At 38.4% G+C, this 24,003-nt stretch overlaps 1 long non-coding RNA gene across 5 annotated transcripts; it reads right to left on the reverse strand.

Annotated features, from left to right (window-relative positions):
* Positions 1-453: 453 nt before the first annotated feature.
* Positions 454-24,000, reverse strand: LOC128795437 (uncharacterized). Of its 5 annotated transcripts, XR_008433538.1 has the most exons (5): positions 23,884-24,000; positions 22,798-22,987; positions 20,905-21,046; positions 17,306-17,653; positions 454-2,840 (listed from the first exon to the last, which is right to left on the reverse strand). It is a non-coding gene; the product is annotated as an uncharacterized LOC128795437 (long non-coding RNA). The 5 variants fall into 5 exon arrangements; XR_008433535.1 differs by lacking the exon at positions 23,884-24,000 and having other exon boundaries at positions 20,905-20,988; positions 22,798-23,593; XR_008433537.1 differs by lacking the exons at positions 17,306-17,653; positions 23,884-24,000 and adding an exon at positions 6,975-7,064 and having other exon boundaries at positions 22,798-23,593.
* Positions 24,001-24,003: the final 3 nt, after the last annotated feature.

Below are 24,003 nucleotides of genomic sequence, written 5' to 3' on the forward strand. Positions count from 1 at the left end.
TGAGTGTTTCTGTACATTCCATTCTTGACTGAAAGTTTGTCAGTCAGGTCACCCTTTCTGAAAACACAAAGGATTCACGATCATTAGATTTAGTTTTGTATTTTATAGCTGAATTTTAATCACTATTTACCAAAAATAGAAATTACTATATATATTGTAAGTTATGTTCTCATTTAGTCCACACTGCATTTCTCAATGTATTCTTTAATTTTTAAAATTGAAATTATTCTGTATTAATACTGCATTTCCCATTGTCTTCCATGTATAAATCCCAGCATCATTGCTATATGATTTCTGATTTGTGTGGAACGAAGCACTTGCAGAAGATGTGTTCAGTGCTCAGTTTCAGCAGGGCACACATTTTTAAGGGCATAGAGTCCAGCATTTTTAAGCTACAGAATGAATAGACCCTTAGAATCTCAGACGAATACAAAGCCTTTTCTTGAGATTTTAACAGCAATATGTAGACACGGGTTCCCTGAAAAATCAAAGTCCAACCTGTTTACCATGTACCTTACAAAAGAGACTTTATTGCTGTAGGTTCTGCAGACTATGTGGTCTGTTAAAAACTTCACAATAGGTCCAAAATAACAAAGTGCAACATTTTTACTATTTTGTTTCTTTATTGCACTTGATGTTCTTGATTTTAAACAACAATTTTTGTAATCCTCCAGCCTTTGACAGCTGCAGTTGCTCTGCTGCTTTGCTCTTTAAAAACGTCTATCATCATCTTCTTCCTTTAGTATTTTGTGAAATTTCCGTCTCCACAAATAACCTGCCTTTATAAAGTGATGTAGAAATATGACTAAATATTAGGGCTCAGATCAGCATGCAAAAATTATAATAATATTTTAAATTATTATTTTGATTTTCTTTTTAACTTTGACAATATTCCTCATATTTACAAGACATGCTGATCCCCAAAAACTATTTCTAGTAGACAATGTGCTATATCCATATAATAATGCAATGACATACAGAGTATGTTTGCAATTGCAGCATGAAACATGCACTAACATTGCTTAAAGCTTTCTAGCTTCTTTTCAGCATTTTTACTGCCTCATTTAGGAAAGCATTGAATAATTGAATAATGCAAAGGTATTTTTAAACTGAAATGTATTGCTTATAGTATTTGAACAAGCAGTACTATAAGATGCTTAGCTTAGTCAGTGAAAAACTTATGTGAATTACCATAAGCTTTTAGTCAGACATTCAAGTGAAATCTGTAAAAATTGTTTCCAACAATTCTGAGGCCATCAATCCTGCCTTAAAATGACACACCAACATCCATCATTCTTTTCAGATTAGGATTTTCTTCTCTTCTGCCTGGGCCTTGAAGGTTACATTACACATAAATATGTATAAACTACATTTATGTCCATATTATACAAATACTCATTCTCTTTCCTCTGAAAGTCTACTCCACATGTACAGTATTTTTATTTTACATTTACTTTTAATCTAAATTTGTTCAACTCCAAATTTTTAAGACATCTGCTTGCCTTACACAATTTATTCTAGTGCATTTACTCATTTATTTTAGCCATAGACACCATATGAGCACACACAACTCTTCACCACTGCCCTCTGCCACAGCTGCCACCTTCCCCTCCTGTGTCTGCAGCTCACTCGGGCCCTGGTCTTGCAGTGCCAAAGGCTGCAGAGGATCATGTGGGCCCCTCAGTGGGATTTGTCAGTCACAGGCTTTTCCCAGCAGGACAGGGAAAGCCAGAGGAGCCTCATCCTCCTGGTGGTGAAGCCTGCAGAGCTCTGTACAGCTCTGCTGCAGTAGTGCAGAGCTGTACGGAGAGGACCCATTGTCTGTGGGTACCCTGCAGCAGGGGAGCACTGGGGCTCTGTCTCACTGCTCACCCTGGGAGAAAAGTCTACATTCTCCATATGCAGTTATGTTTTATTCCACAAAGAATAGACACGGATTTGAGAACTGCAGCTAAAAGCAAGCCCATGAGAAGTTTTAGATGTTGGGAGCTTGGACAAAGGTCAGATGACTCTGCTCTGCCTGACAATTTGTTTTATGTCATCTGTCTGTAGTAAGCACTTTTTTAAAACGGGTTCAAGTACCTTCTTTCCTACTACTACTCAAGTTCAAACCTCCTCATGTAAATCCTAGTCTGCCCTCAGTTTGTTTTTGTTATCAGGAGTTCTTGGAACAATACAAACACATTTGTATTTTTAGCGCACATTATGTCTTTTCCATCTGCAAGACAATTATTTAAGCTACTTCCCTTTTCTACTGGCTAAACTATTTTATTATTCTGTATTGATTATTTGGATTTATTATCATAGTAGAGTTTGAGATAGTATTAGGATTTCTGACTTCATAAAACTGGCCAAAGAAGTAGGATAGCAGAAATAAAATTTAAATTTAAATTAGTGTCTTTTACACTTTTAGCATTTGTTCTCACTGGAATAAAACATATGACTTCGGAACAACTTAGCGATTTAAGAAACTGTTCCTTATAGAGCACGGCCAGCGCACGGAAGAGGCGCTGACCACGGCGCAGGGATAGAAGAGGCCGGCATTTTGAGCTCTGCAGGGGCCACCTCCGAGGACGGGCGGACAGAAGACAGGAGTAGAAAGAAAAGGAAGAGCCGGCAGCAGAGGTGCAGTGTGCCCTGGGGGGCTCGCTGGTCACAACAAGTCACTAATCACCGGCCTAACCCAGCTCCTGCTAAGCTGACACTGCGCTTCAGTAGATAATGCAACTTCTCAGCACTGTGTTGCAGAACAAGTTGTACTTGGCAGACTGCCATGGTGCTGAGTGATCCTTCTCCTGCGGGATTCCAAAGCTTCCACAAACACAACAGGTCACTTTCCACTAATGTGACATAAAAGAAAGGGATTGAAAATGTCAGTGTTGACATTGGCTGCCTGATGAAATCAGTATGCAGAACCAAGCTCTGTTTACAAAGCCAGAGTTTAAGGGAACTCATGTAACTCCCTTTGTCCCCGAACTTCCCCTCTCCCACACACAGATTCCCCACCACGCTGAACAGCTGGCTGGAGCCTGACCTGAATGGCCATAAAGTAATGAATCTCAACCATTTTTAACGAGTGCGCAGCTAGTTTAGGATGAGAATGGCTGAATATCAAAGCTGCATTGTCCTGCTGCACAAACAAAACCAATACTTGATGCCTGAATATGACTTATGAATGAGGAGAATGGCATACAAATAAATTGATGACCTGCAAAAATTTCCTAGGTTAGATTGTTAGAAAATGTGATCACAAAACTATTAAATGGAGAGGAAAATAGCTAATATGCTGTGGAACACCATTCATATCACACTTCAGAAGAGGATATGTCAAAATACACGGAGGACTATTGATTCAGCTCTAGCTGGCTTACAGCTATCTGGATTAATTTCCCAAAGCTCTGCTGTGTTCATACCCAGGAGAGTAAATTCTTTAATGAAATCATGAGAACTAGATCAATTTGCATAATGGCAGGTAAAACCCACAGTATTCAGGAAAGACTAACAATTTAAATCAGGATGGTTTTGCTTCCTAAACGGTATTTGGAAACAGCAAAAGCCTTGGTAGGCCATTCTATAAAAACCACCACTATATGAATGCTAATATTTCAGTCATATGCCATCCTCTATATCCCATTACTTTTACATTAGTGAGTAAATGAACTGTGAAAAGACATTAGAAAACACAGGAGACATACATAACACATGCATCTGTTCACCAGCCAAGTTTTAGATTTTTTTAAATTTCATTTATGCCATGCTTCTCTCATCCAGTTGTATGGCACAGCATACCTAGCTCACCACTTCCTGCTTGTCTGGCTTTATTTCTGCCCACTTGTGTTAGTACTGGAGCTGGCTGCTTACAAATTCCATAACTCCATGGATTAGCTCTTCTATTTTCATACATTTTCTGAAGCTCTGGGGCAACTGAATATTAAAATCAATCTAGAGTCTGTTTTTGAATCCTTGCAGTAAATTTAGCAATTTAGTTAGTAAAAATTTTGCCTACTTTGGGACTCCAAATCAATCAATAGGTAATCACTATATAACATTAATTTAGAGACACTAATAGAACACTGTATCAGCTATTTTTAGTGGAATGTTGGTCTTAAAATTCTTCTGGCTTTCCTATTATCTCAAATGAAGATAATTATTAATATTAAGATATTGTTAAGATATTATTAATGTGTATTCTTTTGATATTCTACAATATACTATTTATTGAAACTCTTACCATAGCAGTACAAATAAAGAAGAAGATACAGTCTCCTCCTGTGTTTGCAATTCTTCCGTTTGTGTGACTGTTTGTTTGAAAAACTGGTCTAGTACACTGATCCAATTCACAACTAAAAATCATATTCACATTTATGTATGTTCTTAAATCACAGTACAGCTAAGATTTGAATCTCAGATGCTGTTCTACTGCTGAATGTTTGCATCTCCTGCTACATTGGTTTCATAGACATGAGACATTGAAAAATAAGAAAACAACAGAAGTTCTCTCATTTATTGTACTTTAATTATTATTACTGCAAGAGTTTGAGCCAGTTTTTCTCTGTGGATCTAAGGGTGGAAAGTTGAGCAGTAATTCTTCTCCATAATCTAGACTAACCTCCCCAGTCCAAGAAACTGAAATTTCAGAAAGGCTTTGTCTTTCACAAATATGTGAAACCTACACAAAAACTGAATAAACAGTAAAAGGGCTACACTGCACTGAGCTACATATGCTGACAGCTACAAAACCCACTGTGAAAACTGATCCTTGATTCTTCTCTATCCTTTAACCACTTGCTCACCCAAGTGAGGATTTTCCCTCTTTGCCTTTGCCAGGTTAACTTCTATGGGAGTATTTGATGTGATTTTTTAACTGACTTTTACAACTAGAAGTAGACTGTATAAACTGCTCTCCTCTCATCTACCTGCTCACTGATTTCTTTAAAGATTACAATAGATTTCTGACAAAAGATGAGTTGACATTTCCTGAATATATAATATTTATAATTGCATGAACTTATGCCACTCTAGGAAGTTTCTATTAGTTTGCCCGGTATGGTTTTCAACATATTTATTATTCTAAGAAAGGGAAACATTATGCATACTTTCTCTTGAATATCACAAAAAAGAGATTTCTAAGACAGACTTTGATTTAGCCATCACTATTGCACATCAGTTACCACCTGGGATCTTGCATAACCCTGTACACTGCACTTAGATGTTAGGTGGCTGATTAAAGAATTTCCAAAATGCTGCATTAGTTAACAAGTTAACTAGTTTACAAAAAGCAATTCTAGCTACTGAAGACAGAGTGCAGAAAGTCACTCAAGGTACGAGAATTAGAAAAAGCTTGACATGAACACATAAGTTAATGAGAATATTTTCTATTGGTTTATAATCCTATTTTGCTCAGTTGCATAGCATGTAGTTTAATAATATCAGAGTGGTGTCAAAAGGACAGGGTGTCTCTGACCTGCAGGCTGAAATGTACCATGGAAATACTCAAACCTATCTTATAGGGTTAATTCAGGTGTCAAAAGCACAACCTGGGGTGTTAGGGAATTCAGCTGGGCAATTTATTCTACCAAATAGAACCCTACCCTTTTTTAAGATGACTCAAGTCATCCACTATAAAAATAACTCAGGAATGCTGGGCAGTTTGCAATGGAACTATTATAGGTTTTTATCTAATAACAACATATTAATACCTAATTAATGTTTTCTGAAACCCAATATTTTCTCACAGTACAGTGAAGGGCACCTGTGCTATACCTGAACTGGATGTTGTAGGGAATGTTTACCCAGCAGACACTGGGCAAAGCAGCTGTACAGCTGTGCTGCCAAGGCTGTTGACGTGGTAAGGCTGAGCAGAGGGCCCTGTTACTGAGCTGTGCTGCTCTCAGGAGCTGAGCTATCCCTGCACTGCACCATGGCAGCATCCTGGAGACCCTCTGCTACAGCTCAGGTATGGCATAAGCACCGTGTGAGCTGCCCACATCACCTTCCTCATTCACTCTAAGGTCCTCCCAAGGAAATATTTCTGCAGGCAAGAAGGCAGACCAAGGCTTTAAATCCCACAGTATTAGGCTTCTCCAGTGAGACTACCAACTGCATTTTTAAGAAAAGCCAGGCTGTGATGTGTATCAGCTAAGTGGCAGCCTAATGTTAGTTAAACTTACTGTTAGCTTGTGCCAAAAATTGTCAGTGTTCTTGCCTGTCAGCTCTTGCCCCCACATTCCCAATCTCTTCTGTGTCATGGAATAGCCTAAAGATTTTGACATCCTATGTTTGAATTCCTGCCATAGAAATAAAGCTGTTTGCTTACATCTTACAACTCCAATACCTACAAAGTAGAAAGCCTGGCTCTACCTCTGCTGCTATCCTAATAGAGAACCTTTTGGCTATCAAGTCTGTGAAACCAAAGGCAAACCTTTCTTCACAAATATTTTGGGTTTTTGTTTGTTTGTTTGTTTGTTTGTTTTGACCAAATATCACAGTGGCTTCCTCTGTGAAAAAAACCTGCTTCTAATGATACTTTCTCAGCCTTCTCTTCTCAGTTCTTTTCCCATTAAAACTTAGTTCTTTCCAAGGTTAATATCACACCACAAGTAGGGAACTGTATAAGGAAAATTTCAGAGTATACACAAAGTACACAGTGGATATTCAGCAAAGCAGTTTTCTAAAATAAACTTTTTGAAGTGATCTTGTGGGTTTTTTGTTAACAACAGTTTATTAAATGTAGAAGAGGGATTTTCTTACTGAACAGAATCATCAGTAAGAGCTCAAAGCAAAAATTACTTTCAAATTCGGGAAAGATAATTGAAAGGATTGTTACACCTTGCCAAAAGCCTTCTAGATGAACATTTAAAAAATGAACGGAGATTATGGATGTGGTGGTGTTCGAATCTAGATACAGCACTAAATACAGGGTATGTTTTCTCATGAAATATATTCCTGGATTAAAAATTAAAGGAATCACAGACCTGTTGCCTCATCTAGCTCTTGGAGCACAGTGAATTTTCATCTTGAAGCAAGCAGCGATGAGGCATTGAGCAATCTCATTGCTGTGTTAGCTGTGGTGGGACATTAACAGACAAACAGAAGATTCTTAGTGCTTCTGGTCCTTGAAGCCCATCTGCTCTTGTAGAAAGGTCTTGTTTATTTCTTTCTTTCAAGACTAACTCATAATCTGTTGTCTTTGATTCAATAGTGTATTTTTACAAAAAAAAAAGCAAATGGCATTTCTGACAGTTAAGAATCTAAATCAGACCTGCAGTTCAATTTTTGTTGACTTTCATTTGTGTACTGCATTCAAACCCAACAATTCCTACAGAGCTTTGTCTTAAGTTATACTGAAAAGATCTTCTGCTGGGTCTTGCAGCCTGGTTTCGGTAACAAAGAAAAATACATTGCATTACTGTAGGGAAGTTTTGATGTGAATCATGCTATTAAAAATGGTATATTAGAAGAAAATGAATCACTGCTTGGTCTGTGAGCACTCCAGCACACTGTAGGTACAAGTATTTTTCATTCAGATGTGTAGTAACTTCACTAAAACATTCAATACTTAAATATTTTAGCCATAGACACATTCTCCTCCTGGAATTTGTAACTTCCTTACTTTGGGAACAGACATTCCATTCCGTACACACTGATAGAAACAAAATCACTGTAAGCAAAATAATCCATCCAGTACTACCAGGTGCCTGTGTATTTTTTTTTCTCCGGTCTGCCCACACAGACTGAGAGTCCTCAACCCCATCTGATCCTGGAAATGAAACACTACCAGCCCAGGTTAACATTTAAATGGGAAATCATAAGGTAAAGAATCATGGCTGATGAAGAACAAATACTTGTGACTAATTAGTCAAAAAATGTTATGCCTCATATATCAAAAGATTCACTTTATTTAGTCCTACTGTTCCTGCTAAATTGCTACAGAAGTAAAATAAGAAAAATCAAGAATGATGAATTTCTATCTAGAAATGTAATAATTCCACAGATATTTTTCCCCTTTCTAGAAAAAACAGGCAAGAAAATACCACAATAAGTTCTTTCTTCCTTCCTATATCAATTCACAGTGAATAAATCTATAAACTGTTTTAGTTTTCAAAACTGAAAACATACAGTGTTAACAGTTGAGTTTCAAGCAAAGAAAAAAGGAAAAAGTATTTCAAGAAACTTGTAACACTTTTTACACTATTGCACTATTTAAAGTTAATCACAAACAGTAGTCTATTAAAATACAACTGAAATTAAATGCAACTGATTTTAGCCTAAAGGTTTTAACTGTAAACAGTTTGCTCTGTAATTGGATAAATGATAATTTAAAAGTTAATAAATTGTATGAAAACAGAAATGATCATTACTTGTCAATAGGATGGAAGAAAGACAGAGTATGCTATTATAATTAGGGACCTGTATCCTCTTTCTGCAAAAACAAAAATTCTGTTTTCCTCAAGATGAGACATAAATATTTTCTACTTTATCAATTATAAATGCATTAGTATAACATTTAATATATTTAATATATGTTAATATAACATTTTTCATTCCAGTGATTGAATGCAAGATAAATACAGCATTTCAAATGCCACTGTTTTCTATCGACTGACAATAAATTACTTATTCAGTTCACTATTAGGCAAATAGTGCTTTGATACAGCTGACCTGTTGGAAAAGTAATTAGTAATAAAATACGCTTAAATATTTTGAGGGGACTGATCCTACCAGCATGTCTGAGCTGAGCACAGCAGCTTTATGAATTAAATTCACTTTATAAGGTGTAAATGCTGAGTTCTCTAGACTTCCACAGAATATGAGATAGGATCTCCCTAACAGAACCCTCTCAAAATTAATTTGTCCATCTTTACATAGAACATAAAAGGAAATTAAAAATCAAAGATCTCTGTTGATTTAAATTGTTTATATTGACGTTATTTTAGTTTACAGTTTTGTTTATAATTTTAGTAGATCTATTAGCAATTTATATTTATTGTCTATAGAAGATTAGAAAACCATTCAGCTGCAGTTTTGCCAGGATAAAAACTGTCCCAGAAAGTTTACAACATTCTTACGTATTGTTAACATATTTTCACAATTAATACTTTTTCCAGTATTTTATATAATTATTTATGTTTGGCATTCTATGCATGACTAACACCAGACTGGGTTCTATAGACCTTTAACTAGCATGTTTCTCATTACTTTATTGTTGTTACAGAGCCATTGGAAACAGGCCATGATAGATACAAACATTGTTGCCTTGGTGTAAACATCCAGTATTTGGTTAATAAAAAAGAGATTTTTTAAAATTATTTTTTAGTTATAAAGAAATTTTACTTCTGGATTCAGTTACACTTGCAAATTCTGAACTATTTTACAAAGCCACAGCAAGCTTCTGGACTTCTGGAGTGCCACTGCCGTCCCGTGCCTACAGCGGGCTGCACTCCCGCCCAGTCTATTGACTCATGAACTCAGTGCCCACTGTTATTCCTACAAATCCTTGTTCTTGCATGTGAGACACAAGTTCACAAACAATACATTTCTAGAGTCTCTATCTTGGTTGTCAGCTTATCACCTGTGAACTCCCTACAAATATTTAAAAAACAAGCCAGGACAGTTGTGTTGACTCAACGGTGTCAGCACCTTTTGGTCAGGTAATGCTCAAAAGGGGAGTCTCTCTCATTAAAGATACTGCCAAAGGATCAAATCTTGCCTTTTCTGGCAAACCAGAAGAATAGCTCTGTTAGATGCTTTAAAATTTAGAGAAATGTATAAATCCTTGGCACTGTTACTTGCTTCTGCTTGCACAGGCAGGCTCTAACACCTTTTATCCCCTTCAAATTAAACCCTAAATGCATGGGATCACAGACAAAAGAAAACCACTTACCAAAACCTCTATCTTTCCCTTTTACAATTCTAAATATCTAAGTCTAACATCTAAATGCAATTTCATCTTAATATTTTCATGCATCAATTGTTACATATGCACAAACATTGCAATTTGTACAGATGGACCAGAAGCAATTATTTTACCATTCTGTAGATTCAACATCAAGCCCAAAAACATACTAACAGCTATGGAAACAATGAGTGCACCAATTTTTGCATAAGACTTTAGACAAACAAATTCAGACTTCATATAAGCAAAGACCCATAGGTGTAAAAAATTTTAGAAGATGCTTGTGAAAAATACAGTTCTTATCTGAGATTTAACAGGGTAGGTTTTCCTACTGTATTGGAATCAAAAAGTTAGTCTTTGCACCTATTCTTCAGTTTTGAATAAAATTATATGTGACTTTCAGCAAAGCAGGTCAACAGCTTTCAGTGCTTTGAGATCCTAACCAGTTGGAGCTTGTCAAACTTTCAGAAATCTTTCCTGTAACATTAATCAAGAAATCATTTCACAAATATGATCCCACAAAAGCACACACTATCATATTTTTGTGAAGGCACCAAAGTTCAGAGATAAGGCAGTGAGAAACTGACATAAACATCCAGTTTCAAGATACAAAACTTTTAATGTAACATAAATAAAAATTTCAAAGTATTTCCTTTCTCTGTCAAGTGATCTTACTTTCCACAAAGCTGCTCTAGACTTACTATGCAGCTAAGGATGAGGCTCACAAGGAAGTTACTCATACTATAAGTAACTTCTTTGCAATGAAAGCACAACGTTCCCTCCCTTTTTGCTCTAAAAGTGTAAGACAGAATTCTCTTTGCAATGCTTGCAGATAGAGAACAAGCATGCAGAAGCACAGGACACCACCCTGGCCTCCCAGTTCAGGCTGCACCCACTCCCAAATCCGCAGTGCTTGTGCCATGCAGCAATTCACTCCCAGCAGCTCTAGAGGAGGTCTGTAGACACAAGCAGAGAACTTAAATACCTCTGTGAGTAGCAAAAATATTTATGTTTATAATCTGATTAAAAATATCAAGCATTAAATGTTTACCTAAGAAATGTAATAGTTGTTTACAAGAACTTTGAGAATTATTGCAATTGAACACATATTTTAGCTCACCCATGCAAATACGAGCAGCCTTATGCAGTTGTCTTTGTTTTCTGTACTTATTACTCCAGCTAGCAATTATTTTAAAAATATCACAACATGATGTTGTTGCATAATATTATCTGATATTCATTTGAAAACTAATCTCTGTCAGTTCTCCCATGAAATAGAGTAAGACTTTCTATGAAAAATCCCACCCAAAGTAACATTCCTTCTTCTCTATAGCAAGTTCCTTCACCCCCAAAATTTGGAAACATATCAAAACCCCTCTAAAAATACCTCATTTCTTTTTCCACACGAGAGGCAAAGACAGTTTAAGTGATTTAAGTGTGAATATAATCCAACAACTCATTATCAACATTACACAATCTTTCCAGAAAACACCAAAGCTGTGAGGAAATGATCCCTAATTGCAGATATATTTGTCAGACTATTCCCCAAAGATATTATGAAACACAGTTCTGTTTTTTCAGTCTTCAGATTCATGATAGATAATAATGTTAACTTCATTAATGACATTTAAATCTTATTCCCACAAGCAGGCAAGCTACTTTGCAGACCTTGTAGCCATTATAGCTTCTTTTGGCTTCTAATCTAAAGGGAAGTGCAACATTGGTTCATAACTGGGGCAATTTCCAGAGCCAGCAGCTTTCTGGATCCCAGCATTCCGACTCTTGTGTAACCAAAAGCCAAATTCCTGCCCAGCGAGTGCTTTTCAGCCCCAGACACAGCGGCAGGGCCAGATGTCTCATGGACCCAGTAACAGGGCATTTACCCTGACAAGCACTGAAAAGGTGTTTTCAAGACAGAGAATGTAATGAAACAGCAGAGGATGTGCTTCTTAACTGAGTAGGAACACAAGATTTCTGGATAAAGATAAAAGGGTTTTGAATTAATCGACAGCAGCAAAATAAAGACGAATGGAGGAAAGGATTTTATAGTGAAAATTTCCATGCAAATCTTATTTTCCCAAGTTACAAAAATTGACTTTCCCTTTTATCTTCAGCAATGTCAATTTTAAATGAATCTCTCTATTTTTTTATGTGTGAAATGTTGATAGCTACATCAATGACAGAATGAACCATTAACAGAAATTAAATTTTATGGATTCCAAAGGAGCTTTGGAAAAACAAGAAAAAATTAAATTCCATCTCATAAAAACACTTATAATTTTGGGACCACAATGTGATTCCAGAAGTGTGTATCCACAAAGGTGAATTTTACATCACATCCTAATTGTCAGATTTGGAGTGAATTTTGATTCAGAAAGAATGCAATTTCAAAAGTGCAATGATTATACTCTCCTTGTAAAGGTCTGTCTTTCTTATATTAGTATGAACTAATGGACTAACAGGCTTTAGATATTTTTTTGATTTATTCTGTACAAATGCCATCAAATTTTTCTCAGTGCTGTCATTATTGTCCTTTTTATCTTCCCATCTCAGTTTTCTACAATTCCTTATTTTCAGTTCATTTGAAGCATCATTTCTGGGGTTTATGTTTGTATTGTAGATGTGACACAATGAACTTTTACTTATTTTTAATTTTTTTAATCAATTTACCTCTACTTTTTTTTTACAAGTAAAAGGTCTTTGTGCAACAAAGAGATCAGCAGACAGGGAAACTGTAGTGAGGACCATGTTGTGCTACTGATTTATGCTGAAGACAAAACAAAAGGTATCAATCACTAATAATACTTGATGTATATTTACATTATTTTAATACTGTATCCCATTATTTTATTTTATTTTATTATTTTATACTGTATTACATTATTTTAATACTGTCAAACTTTGCACATTTCCTATTGTTGTTGCGGGAATACAGCTGAAAATTCAAGAAAAAAGCTTTCCTAAATGTAATGCCACACACTGTGGATCCAAATTTACCCTAACCACCGAATGACTCTGGGATCCAGTTCCAGCACTGAAACGTTTCCTTCCCAGCAGAGCAGGCGTGACTGCCGGACTGAGTCAGCGATAACCACCAAACCTACCCAACCACGGACATCCTTTCTCGTAACATGACGAATTTTTCTTACACATCTTCCATTCAAGTACAGACTAGGCCCAAATCTGCTCAGTTTCTGAGATAATACATGATCCTTCCTCAAGCAAAAAAGCATTTAAACAAACATCCTTCCTTAACATTAATGAACATGTTACCTCTTGCTAATTTTGTGACTCAAAGAACAAGACATTGCTCATTTCTGAAGTTTTGTTAGATTTATGTACTTTTCCCACTATTGCAGCAATTGCAGCCTGTATGAAATGAGACACTAAATGAGACTATTACCATAAAAATCTTTTAAAATACCTATATATAAATTAATTACAGAGATGTAGGTAGTATATGTGTAAGAAACCAAATTATTACCTCAAGCCTCATATAATATACTCAATGCTACCACTGATTATTTAATGACTAAATCTATTAATTTAGATATCCATAATTTATAAGTTGTATATGAATGCTCTTTTCTGTTCTGAAATGCTTGCTCCCCAGTGAAGGTGCCTTGTGCATGGATATTGGGCATTACTATACACACCCACTGGCAGACCTGAACTCCTGTTACACTGAGGCAAAGCAACTCTGAAAAACAAAGTCACAAACCACTTATCCATTTCAGAAGAGATTCTGGCTCCACTTGTACTAATATTTACCTTTAAGATACCAGCATAAAGATAAGAGGACCATTAATTTGTAACACAAAGACACTTGGCAAATAACATAGGATTAATGTTACTGTTTGGCTTAGTTATTTATTTATTTGATCTTAGAATGTGAAGGAATAATTAAGGGTGGCTAAAATATGTTTGGAACAGGCAAACTTTTTAATATCTCCCTTACCTCTTCCTACATATTCTAATGCCACCAATTCCCATTTTATTCTTTCAGTTCCATTCTTTCTACTAGACAAATGACTGCTCCCACTCTCTTTGTGTGGCACTCTTAATTGGTAAGAGAATATTTTTGCCTTCCTTCTTTCACCCATATTTTCCCATAACTTCTTGGGCTCCACTTTGATAGTCTTCCAGAGATTTGAAATTACCTTGCGTATCAGTGACACTTTGATGTAAAATGGGGTTAACAAGGTCACTTTGACAGGACCAGAAGTAATGTTTGTTTTGAAATCGAGTGCTCTGTTTAAATCTATTTATTTCTGCACTAAGTCAAGGCACTTTGAGCTGTCATGATGACTCAGAGCAAAGTTGCAAAGCCTCAGTTCTACAAAGAGATTAGTCATTTTGTTTTTTTGCACTGAGCTGCTCTGAGTCAGCTGTAAATTGTTGCACATCAAGTACCTGGGTACAACTTCAAATAGTGCAGGTAACTTCAGTGCAAATTCCTGAAAGAAAAGCAGTCTCTGTATCTGAGCAAATGATTGACTAGGTCAACTTCTCCAGTATATAACTGGGTTTGACAATGAAAGAAATTAGAACTGTGTGAACATTGATTTACATTTTTTCATTAGAAGGAGAAATTTCAGAGTTAGCAGGCTGAGTTTAATAAGCTCTGACTATACTGAACAATCAGTTGAGCTGTGCTATTAATTCATTAATTATGTCAGAGATAAAAAATCTAGACATCAAAAGGTTTACTCTTTTTTTGTCTTAATCTATAAATGCAAACTTTAAACTTAATAAATACACTAACCCAAACTGTCTCATTAGACAGCAATACCATCCGAATGCTTTTTGGAGAAAAGACCCACAAGAGACAGCATAGAAGAAACTGTGACTTTTCTCTGAACTACTCATCTCTATTAATGCTTTCACATGGGTCCAAAGAGAAGAATGTGAAAATAATGTGAAGGCTAAGAGTGGTGAACTTTTTGGAAAGAAGGATGGCCCAATCCACTGGTCAGTTATGGCAAATTAGTGTTGCTCTAAGGATATTTTGAGTTATTTCCACCTGTACGAGGCCTGCATTTGTTCCCCTCTCCTAATAGTATAGTTACCTTCCCATAAAGGCTGTCTTTAGTAGTTTTTCTTTTCTTCAAACCATTTGACTTGTGTTGCTGTTTGGGCATTCAGAAGGCCCTAGCACACCTTCTATTCATAGTACAGTAAAGAGCAAGCAAATGCTCCTCTCTTGATTCAGCCTAAAATAATAATGTCACTAAAAGATTTTTAGGAGAAATGTTGTGTTATTTACTTTTATTTCATTTATCTTCTAGAGAATGTACTATGGCAGTGCTCCTCAAATGAGCAATCACTGTATGAAGGAATCCCATCAAATATGACTTTTTCTGCACACTTACTCACCACCTGCTTTCAGTCTGACTTATTTTAAAACTGCCATCTAGTTATTATTAAACTAACAACAGGCCTTTAAATATACAAATAAGAATAAACATAGGGGTATTATCTCTTTCACTTGTTCATTCTTTAAATTTATTTATGTCATTTCCATGTATACCCTTGCTTTTGTTCTGTAACTACCCATACAAACAGTAATGAATTCTATAAACCTATTTGGAATGTAATTTGTTTGTTAAGCTGTATGAAAGACAGCTTGATTATGTCATACTATGCTTTTCTATTGAAGGGATTAGCATCCAATGCCATGTCCTCTTTGCAAGATTCAAAATAATTGAAATTTGGAACATGAAGACTTTAGAATATGATTAAGGGAGCATCAGCAGAACCTTAGTAAGGATTTTGAAATTTTTTGTACACTATTCCTTTATACACTGCCTGAAGATGAGAAATGCATTGCTATGAAATGAAGTAATACAAATGAATACCCTGCATGTTTTATCTTTAGGAGTCTTAAGATAGTTTTGGAGAGGTTTTTATTAAAAATAATTATCTCTGTATCTCTTTTGGTGAGAACTACTCACCCAAGCTGTCCTACAGGCTAAACTGAGCAGCTGGTATTTCCTTATGCATTGACAGGAGCATAATTTGTCCCTTAAGTAAATGGTTCAGGTTAAGTCCTCTGAAAATTTCACTAGAAAAGTATAGATGTTTAACACTGAAATAACCTATTTCAACACACACTATCTTATTTATTATAGATTCTCCTTCTTCATAAACCAAGAAATAAAAAAAAATGCTATTCACTGCCAGGCTTCACAAAGAATTACTGTTGCTCCCAAAGCAGGAGTTCTCAGTGCTTGATTCCTAGTTGGCTACCAGAATCATTAACCTCATTAGACATCAAGAACAACGGACCTTTCCATTGCTAGCTGATCTAATATTAACAAATGAGTACTTTAATCTCAATTTTATTTACAGATAAATCACTGCTCATCTGCAAAAGCTACTGCCTGAATCTGTTAGAAGTCATTGCAGAGCTTAATTAGCTGAATGGCTGATTATTTGATTATGCTAGCCTTAATTCTTAAATTTAGCTGACAAAAAGTGTATTTTTGTTGGTTTCCATGTAAGTGCAACTCGTTTGCTTAAAAAAATGCATAAGAACTCAGATTTGTCTAATCATATTGGTGATTATTGCCAAGTCTGCTGGGAATCAAACTTGAATGGTCCTTTGCAAGTCATGTATGCATTGCTGTTATCTTCTCTCACTGTGACAGATTTGCTTTCTATAGGATGAAAAGTGAGTGCCCAAGGAACAAGCACTAGTTTCAGAGCTCACAAGTGAGTAAAATGTCTCACCTATCTACACATGAGCAGATAAACTATACTCTGGGCATCTGATGGTCACAGAGTTCTGCATGGAAGGAATAAGGCATTCCTGCATTCTGTGCCACCCTTCCTCAAAGCTGTGCTAAGGACACTAAATTAATGAGCTAACCTCAAAGAGAAATTAGTTCCTTCCATGAGCAAATGGAGAACTGGGGGGAATTTGGGTCAGAAGCAAACATAATCATCATTCTGCTCCCTTCTATGTCAGCACAAGGAACTGGCTGGACATGAAGGAAGGAACGTGCTCCATCTGGCAGGGTCTGATGGCACACTCCCCACTTGTGCAATGCTACAGCTCAGGGGAAATATGATTCAGAGGATGCCTCTGAGTCACAACTTCTCACTGAGCTGCTCTGAACGGGCATGGCCACGTTTTGTCCCATCCTGGAACAGATCCGCCTCACCCTGTGTTCTCAAGTGTGTCAGGCAACCACTGATTTTGTAAGGGGCACCAAAGCACTGAGCACTAATACCCTTTGCAATAATTAAACCAGACTCATATATACTAACGAAAAGGCAACCACTCTCTGCTAATGACGTCAAACAGTAAAGCAGCACATTTAGTATGCGTTGCCCGAGATGTCTGTGGTGTCATGTTACACATTTAAAATAATTCCTTGCAGAAAGATAAAGGTATTTTCACCGCACCTTTGCGAAGTGGAAATTACGGGTTCTCTGGAGCTCACGGCATTCCTACAACCGAGGGCACTCCCTGAAGCTCGCTCCGGGAGCGCCAGGAGGGGCGCGCCGTCCGTCCGTCTGTCCGTCCTCCTGTGGGTCCGGAGCCGCTCCCGGCCGCCGCCCGGCGCCCTCCCAACGGGACGGGTACAAAGCCACGTCCTCGGCACTCGCCAGAACGGCCGTGGCCCCTGGACAGAGTTGCCATGGGAACACGCCGCGCCCAGGTGCCAGAGGCTGCCCCAGGCAGCGGGTGGCAGCGCGGGAGCGCGGGAGCGAGTGGAGGCCGAGACTGATTCGCTCACACCGGTGGCAGTGCTGCGAGCGGAGGGAGAAAGGTTAAGGAGCATCAGGGAGTTCCAGAAAGAGACTGGTGGAACCAAGCTCTGCCCTCCCTGAGATGGAAACAGGGACGACCACCAGAGAAAATCCACAATCACGCTTTCCCCTCCTTAAATACATCATCCCTGAGGCGCTAGCACCGCGAAGGCTGGCATTGGCTGTGCTGGACATGGGGGAAACTCCTGGCAGCTGCTCACAGAAGTCACCTGTGTAGCCCCTATGCCCTGCTACCCAAACCTACCAAAATAAACAACCCACTGCACATCACCAACACTGTGCTGCCTCAGCCAGCAAACCAAATACATCCCATCCCTCACCTCTGGGTACCATATGCTTAAGAATTATCATGAAAATGCACATTCATCACAAACTTCACTTATATCAACCAAAAGAACTCCCTGCACCAAAATCAAAATAACATCACCACCAACAAAAGTTACAGGCAATGCTCCCCTCATTCCTTCACCACAATTACAACTACCAAAATACTCAACAATCATTCTGCTCTTCCCTCTCTAGCATTGTTCATCCATGTTTTGTCCGTTACCTTTTCCTCTGTCCTATATTTCAAATTCCTCATGTCCCTGTTTGGGCATCAAAGAGGCCTTTCTTTTTTTGGTGGGGGAAGATGAAATTAATCCCACTGCCTGGTGTTGCTACAGATTGCTACAAGTACTATAAACCCCGTTGACACAGTCTATCAACCCAGTCTTTAGTAGCAGGGACCAGCACAGTGCCCTCCCTGGCAGTCACATCTCCAGAACTGGCTCAGTGCCAGTCAGAGCCAGCGATCTTCATCTTGCCTGTGGCACCTGCAGAGGCATTGCCTGGAATTCTGACTCCATCACCAACAACCACCAAACAGGGGGCAATCAGCACCTAGCAGCAGACTCACTTCTCCAAGTCATGTCAGTCTTTCTCCGAACACAGTCCTAGGTTTTTCTTACTCAAGCAATGAGGATGGATTCTATGATTCATCAAACTAGTGCAAAAAGCTGAAAGTTCCCATTTATAAACTGTCTAGAGGGCAGTTACTTCTGCTAATAATTTTTCAAAATCAAAGAATTAAAGACATACTGGCTCATTGATATAAAACACCTTTTGGTAGATACGATGTACCGCAAAGAAGGTAGTAGGAAAGGTTCATTTCCACTCAGTCTGGAAAAAAAATGCTTTTGATTTACAAAACCAGAACTGTCTGCTCATTACCATGAATAGCTGGAAACTGATATTAATGATACCATTTTCATTTCCAGTTATATAAATGGGTACCTTTAGTTTCTGTTCCACTCTGCTATTCTTCAAAGACAATCTGTGAAACTAGTGAATAAGAGTCTGGTTGCTTTAGTAGTTTCCCTGTCTTAATGACCTGAACATATGGCCAAACTGTGTATAGCAAAAGGGCACATTTATGTTTCTTTCACTAGCAGAGTTGCATAATATTGCACATAATCCTAAATCTATGTATCCCAAACAGCAACTATCCATCAATAGGAAAACAAACAAGCAGAATAATCTTACTATTCATTCACGATCCAGTGAGAAAATGTTGTGCAAATGTGAGCGTATGCCTTTGAAAAACAGCATTCTGTGGCTCTTTTCACTGCGTGGTGACACCATCCCCAATTACACAAAACAGCAAAGAAACCAAGCGTCTGAGTATTTCTGTAGACAATGATGTGATAGGATTAGATAGATGGTGAAAGGAGTATAATGGAACAAATAAACAACCAAATCCTCATTATCAGAAAGGTGCTGAGCACCCACAGCTCCCTCTAACTTAAACTGGGAACTCTTTAATATGTCTGCCTTTAATATTTGTGCCTGAAAATCTTAAATTTAAATCTGTACATTTTCATAAGTGAGCATCATCACAATTGCTATGAAGGTTCCAGCATCTTATTACAACACAGCAAGGAAGGCCTGGATGAGAGAAATAAGACCAGATGTAGCTTATGCCGGGCAATGCACATGTAGAGGACTCTTAGAGCACAGTGGATTCTACACAACCATAGGGATGAAGGAAAGCCAACATCAGGCTGGCTTTACAATAATTTTATATAACCTCGATACCAAAATGTGTGAGGTGGTCATGAACAGATTTTTTAGAGATAAAATCTCTAAAACTCTTTTGAGAAAGGGAGGAATTCTTATATCCATTAAATGACCAAGGGATTGAAACAAGGTAGAAGGAGAGATTTGCGCAAGGAAGTAGGGCAAGCCTGCCACAAACTGAAGTGACAACTTAGAACTCCCCATCTCTACCTTAAACAGGGGGTATTACTGTCCTCTGGATCTTGGTTAAGAAATGGCACAATAGTTTCACTTTCTTATTCCACTGACATACAGTGACAGGTACACTTCCCCATCTGCAGAATGACCCGTGCTAACTGGTAATTTAAAACCACTGTTCTGTTTGATTTTGTGAGCTAACTTTGCCTCTTGTGAAAATCACCTTATGACCTACTGTGAGAGCAGAACTTCTAAGAAGTTAATGAGAGCAGGCTACTTTGGAGATGTAAAGTTAAAATTAGGGAAGAGTCTGGGTCATAAATACACATTATGAACAATTACATTAATTTATTTTGCACAAATGTATAGAAATATATGATTGGTGGAAATGTAACATACAATTAAAAACTGTGAATCTTACCTTTCACTTAACATCCTTTGGTTGCTAAATACTTCTGGGATATTTTTATTCTAAATTTCTACAGAGGTAATTTCTCCAGTTCCTTTTCTTTTATGAACATGTCACAAGCACAACTGAACCAGGATTGTGTTTTACTACTCAACAAAACTAATTTCCTTCCTGTTTTTTATTGGGTAATTACTCCTGTAGATGTAACTGAGGATGGGCATAAGATAGGCTGTTGTAACTAGAATAAATGAGCAATAAATCATGCAACATCACATCCAAAACCATTTACTTCTTATATCTTAACTAAATGAATAATATCACTCCTTGTGGAATTTCAGAGATCCCTGCAGGAACCCATTCCTTGTTCCTCAGTACTTCAGCCACAGATGACATATTTGACCCTCCATGCGGGTCAACAATATGACTACCAATAGCTTAATTGCTTTATATTACACACATTATAGCCACTTGTGGAAACTGTAATGAAAGAAATGGTTTCAAATTTTTGGCCTTTGACAGTGCCTGCTTCATGCAGACACTTTGTAGGATAGAAAGAGCAAATACATGAAACACAAAGCAAACATACCTCCAGCTCTAAGAACTACAGGTTCTTCAAGTCTGGTGAAGATCAAGAGACGTGTGAAGGGGAATCTGGATTTCTTTTTTGTTTCTGAAAAACAGTGCACCCACAGCTAAGGAAACATTCCATACACAGGCTATGTTGGTTTCTGTAAAGAAAAGTGAAGAATATAAAGCTGATTCTATATAAAAAGTGGGGCACTGAATTTACAAAGTGAACTATGGCTTTGTGCCAGCCAAGTAGCCAGAGAAACTGTAAGAAAGAAACCTACAGAAGTTCATGAAAGTTATAATCATTTATGACAAAAAATATAGTAAAATTAGATCCAATCCCTTAGCCAGACAATTATCTCAGTAATGGAAGGGTATAATACACTAACAGGTATACTTAAATGTTTTATATAAGCTACAAAAATAAAAAATCATTACTACAGGAAACCAGTAATTTTGATTCCACAACTGCACAAAAGACTCTAAACAATATCTATTCAAAGACAGAGAAAACAAATAGTTGTTCTTTCTACTAATGAAAGTTGAGAAAGAGTATGCAAATTATAGATTAGCTTGTACTTTTGGTAAGTATATTTTAGTAGTCACATAGGAAAACATGAACAAATTAAGCTTCCAGGAATGCTAAGCACTCCTTTTAAGCCAGAGAGAACTCAGTGGAAAAATCCATTTCTATTAATTCTGTTTCTGCAGGTTCCTGCCGGTCTGATCACGTGTCCACCACCCCAAAATTCTGCATGACTTAATTATGCATAAGTCACTTTCTCAACTCCCTAGCAAAAGCACTGTAAGTGCAATGTAAGAACAAAGGACTTTAAAAGAGATCAGAAAACAGTGATATATTTTTTCTTACTGGGACAGATTATTCATAGTTACTGTCAAGCAAGCCCACAGGTTGATGACTAAAAAAAAAACATAAACAAAAAAAGAGAACCCAAGCCCTTTCTTTCAAAAGTTTTCCTTTCTTCTTCCCATGTATATACTTCAGCAACAAGCCCAAATATGCATGCAATGAACAAAGTTCACCTTGCTCTATACATTTAAAACCACTTTAAATTTTCATGTAAAAGTACAGAATGAAACCCAAACAATTATGGAAATCTCAGCCTCACCCAACTGTCGGACCAGGTAGAGAAGAATGAAAAATAAAAGGAATTAATCTTCAAAAACCAGTTTAATTATACCACGGGCTATTAACAATATAATGCAACATAATTGCATGTTAATTCATGTCACCATTAACTAATGGGGAGTTTAGTTGGGTATTTTTGTGCCAACATGTCTGAATGGCTATAAAAACTATATTTAATCTCAGTTTTCTAGTGTTAATAATTCTTGTTTTGGGAATAAATACATTTCTGTAGTTACAACCTATTTACTGTATTGCCATAACACTTAGGACCTCTAATCATGTACAGGAATAGGCCATGTTAGATGATGTAAAAACATAAACCAAAAAGACTGCAGCTTAAACACTGTGAACAGGCAGTGAATAGAGAATTATAAAAAAAATGAGACATGAACAATCAATATGGCAAGTACAAGGTTTGGCACGTCAGCTTTCAAATTGAGTTACTGGACTTCAAAAAATATCTTTTCCCACACCTGAGAGGCAGAATGAAAGAAAACATAGAGCTATTTATCCCAAAACAAAACAAGTGGGTGATGGAAGCTGATGTCAGGAGTTGCTGAGAGTTGTCATCTCATAATGAATCATAGGTGAGGGAGTCCAAGAATGACCTTGAAAGCGAATCAAGACAGAAAGTAAAGAGACGTGTGGTCAAAATTACTGGCTAGGGAAATGATCTTTGCTGTTGTATTACAGGAAAAGGATTATTTTTACACTTGACATGACTGGTACACACAAACTCCTAACTCAAATAAAACATACCTTTGGCAGGGATGCTTTTATTAAGAGTGAGAAGGCACGAGGAACAGCATCTGTGGCCAACACCCTGCCCTGCAGTTTAAGCACCCCCGCACCACAGCACAGGAACAAGGCTTGGCTTCTGGGCTGTCACAGACCCGCCGTGTGCTCTGCCCACAACTTGGACAGCGTCCTCTGCGAGGACATAGGCGAGCTGGCAAACGGAGGAATTAATTACTAGAGGAAGAAAGTGTTGGGGAAGTGGGTAGGGGACTGGAAGTGGCTCCCCGCCCTCCACCGCTGCCTCTGAAATTGTGGGGCAGCCGTACATCCAGCGCTGTATTTTAGCAATACAATTAATCTAGATGGAGCAGAGATTTTTATGTCACAGAAATGCCCATTAACTGTGAAACAGAATTAATTTGCTCTTCATTCTTCGTATTTTGATCTAAACCATATGAATGTTAGTGGCCTGCCCGGATCCCACACGCAAAGGATTGCACAGCGGTCACAAGAGTAACCGGGATTGTCACCCCACTGCGACGGGCAGCGGGCAATCCCGAACCCGAGCCAAGGGTGACACAGCAGTGTACGGAAAATAAACACCCCACTGCATGTCACCAACTCCGCGCTGCCTCCGCCAGCGCAGGAAGTGGGGGGTGAGTGGGCTGTGAAGGTTCTGAGGGTGCTCTGGGGGCTTGTGAGGGTGCAGAGGAGGTTATGAGAGTCTGTGAGGGCTTTGAGGGGGCTCTGGAGGCTGAGAAGATGTATGGGGTCCGTGAGGCAGAGCCCCGGGGTCGGCCGTGGCGCTCTGTGAGGGAGGGATCACGCGCAGCACAGCGCGGCCCCGCGCCCCTCCCGCCCAGCACGGGCCGCTCGCGCGCTGGCGGCTTGTTTACTTCCACCGCGGCGCGCGCCCCGCCCCCCACCCCCCCGCGCCCTCTCCGCCGGCCAATGGCAGACGCCGCCGGCTCCGCGCGCTAGGGGCGGGCTCCGCCCCGAAGGAACCGGGCGAACGCAACGTCAGCCGGTAGTGTTCGTCAGCCGGGGCTTTGCGCCGATTAGCCAAACAGCCTGCCCATCTCCTGAGTACCCCGCCTTCCCCCTTACTCTCGCCGCCGAATACACCTCTCCCCCGCCTTGCCTCCCCCGTCTGTGTGTGTGAGACGCGGATTGGCTGTCGGACCGACCGCTCAACACTCCTGCCAATCACGGTCGGCCCCGCCTCTT

The sequence above is a fragment of the Vidua chalybeata genome, chromosome 14 (genome assembly GCF_026979565.1).
Source record: "Vidua chalybeata isolate OUT-0048 chromosome 14, bVidCha1 merged haplotype, whole genome shotgun sequence".
Lineage (NCBI taxonomy): Eukaryota > Metazoa > Chordata > Aves > Passeriformes > Viduidae > Vidua > Vidua chalybeata.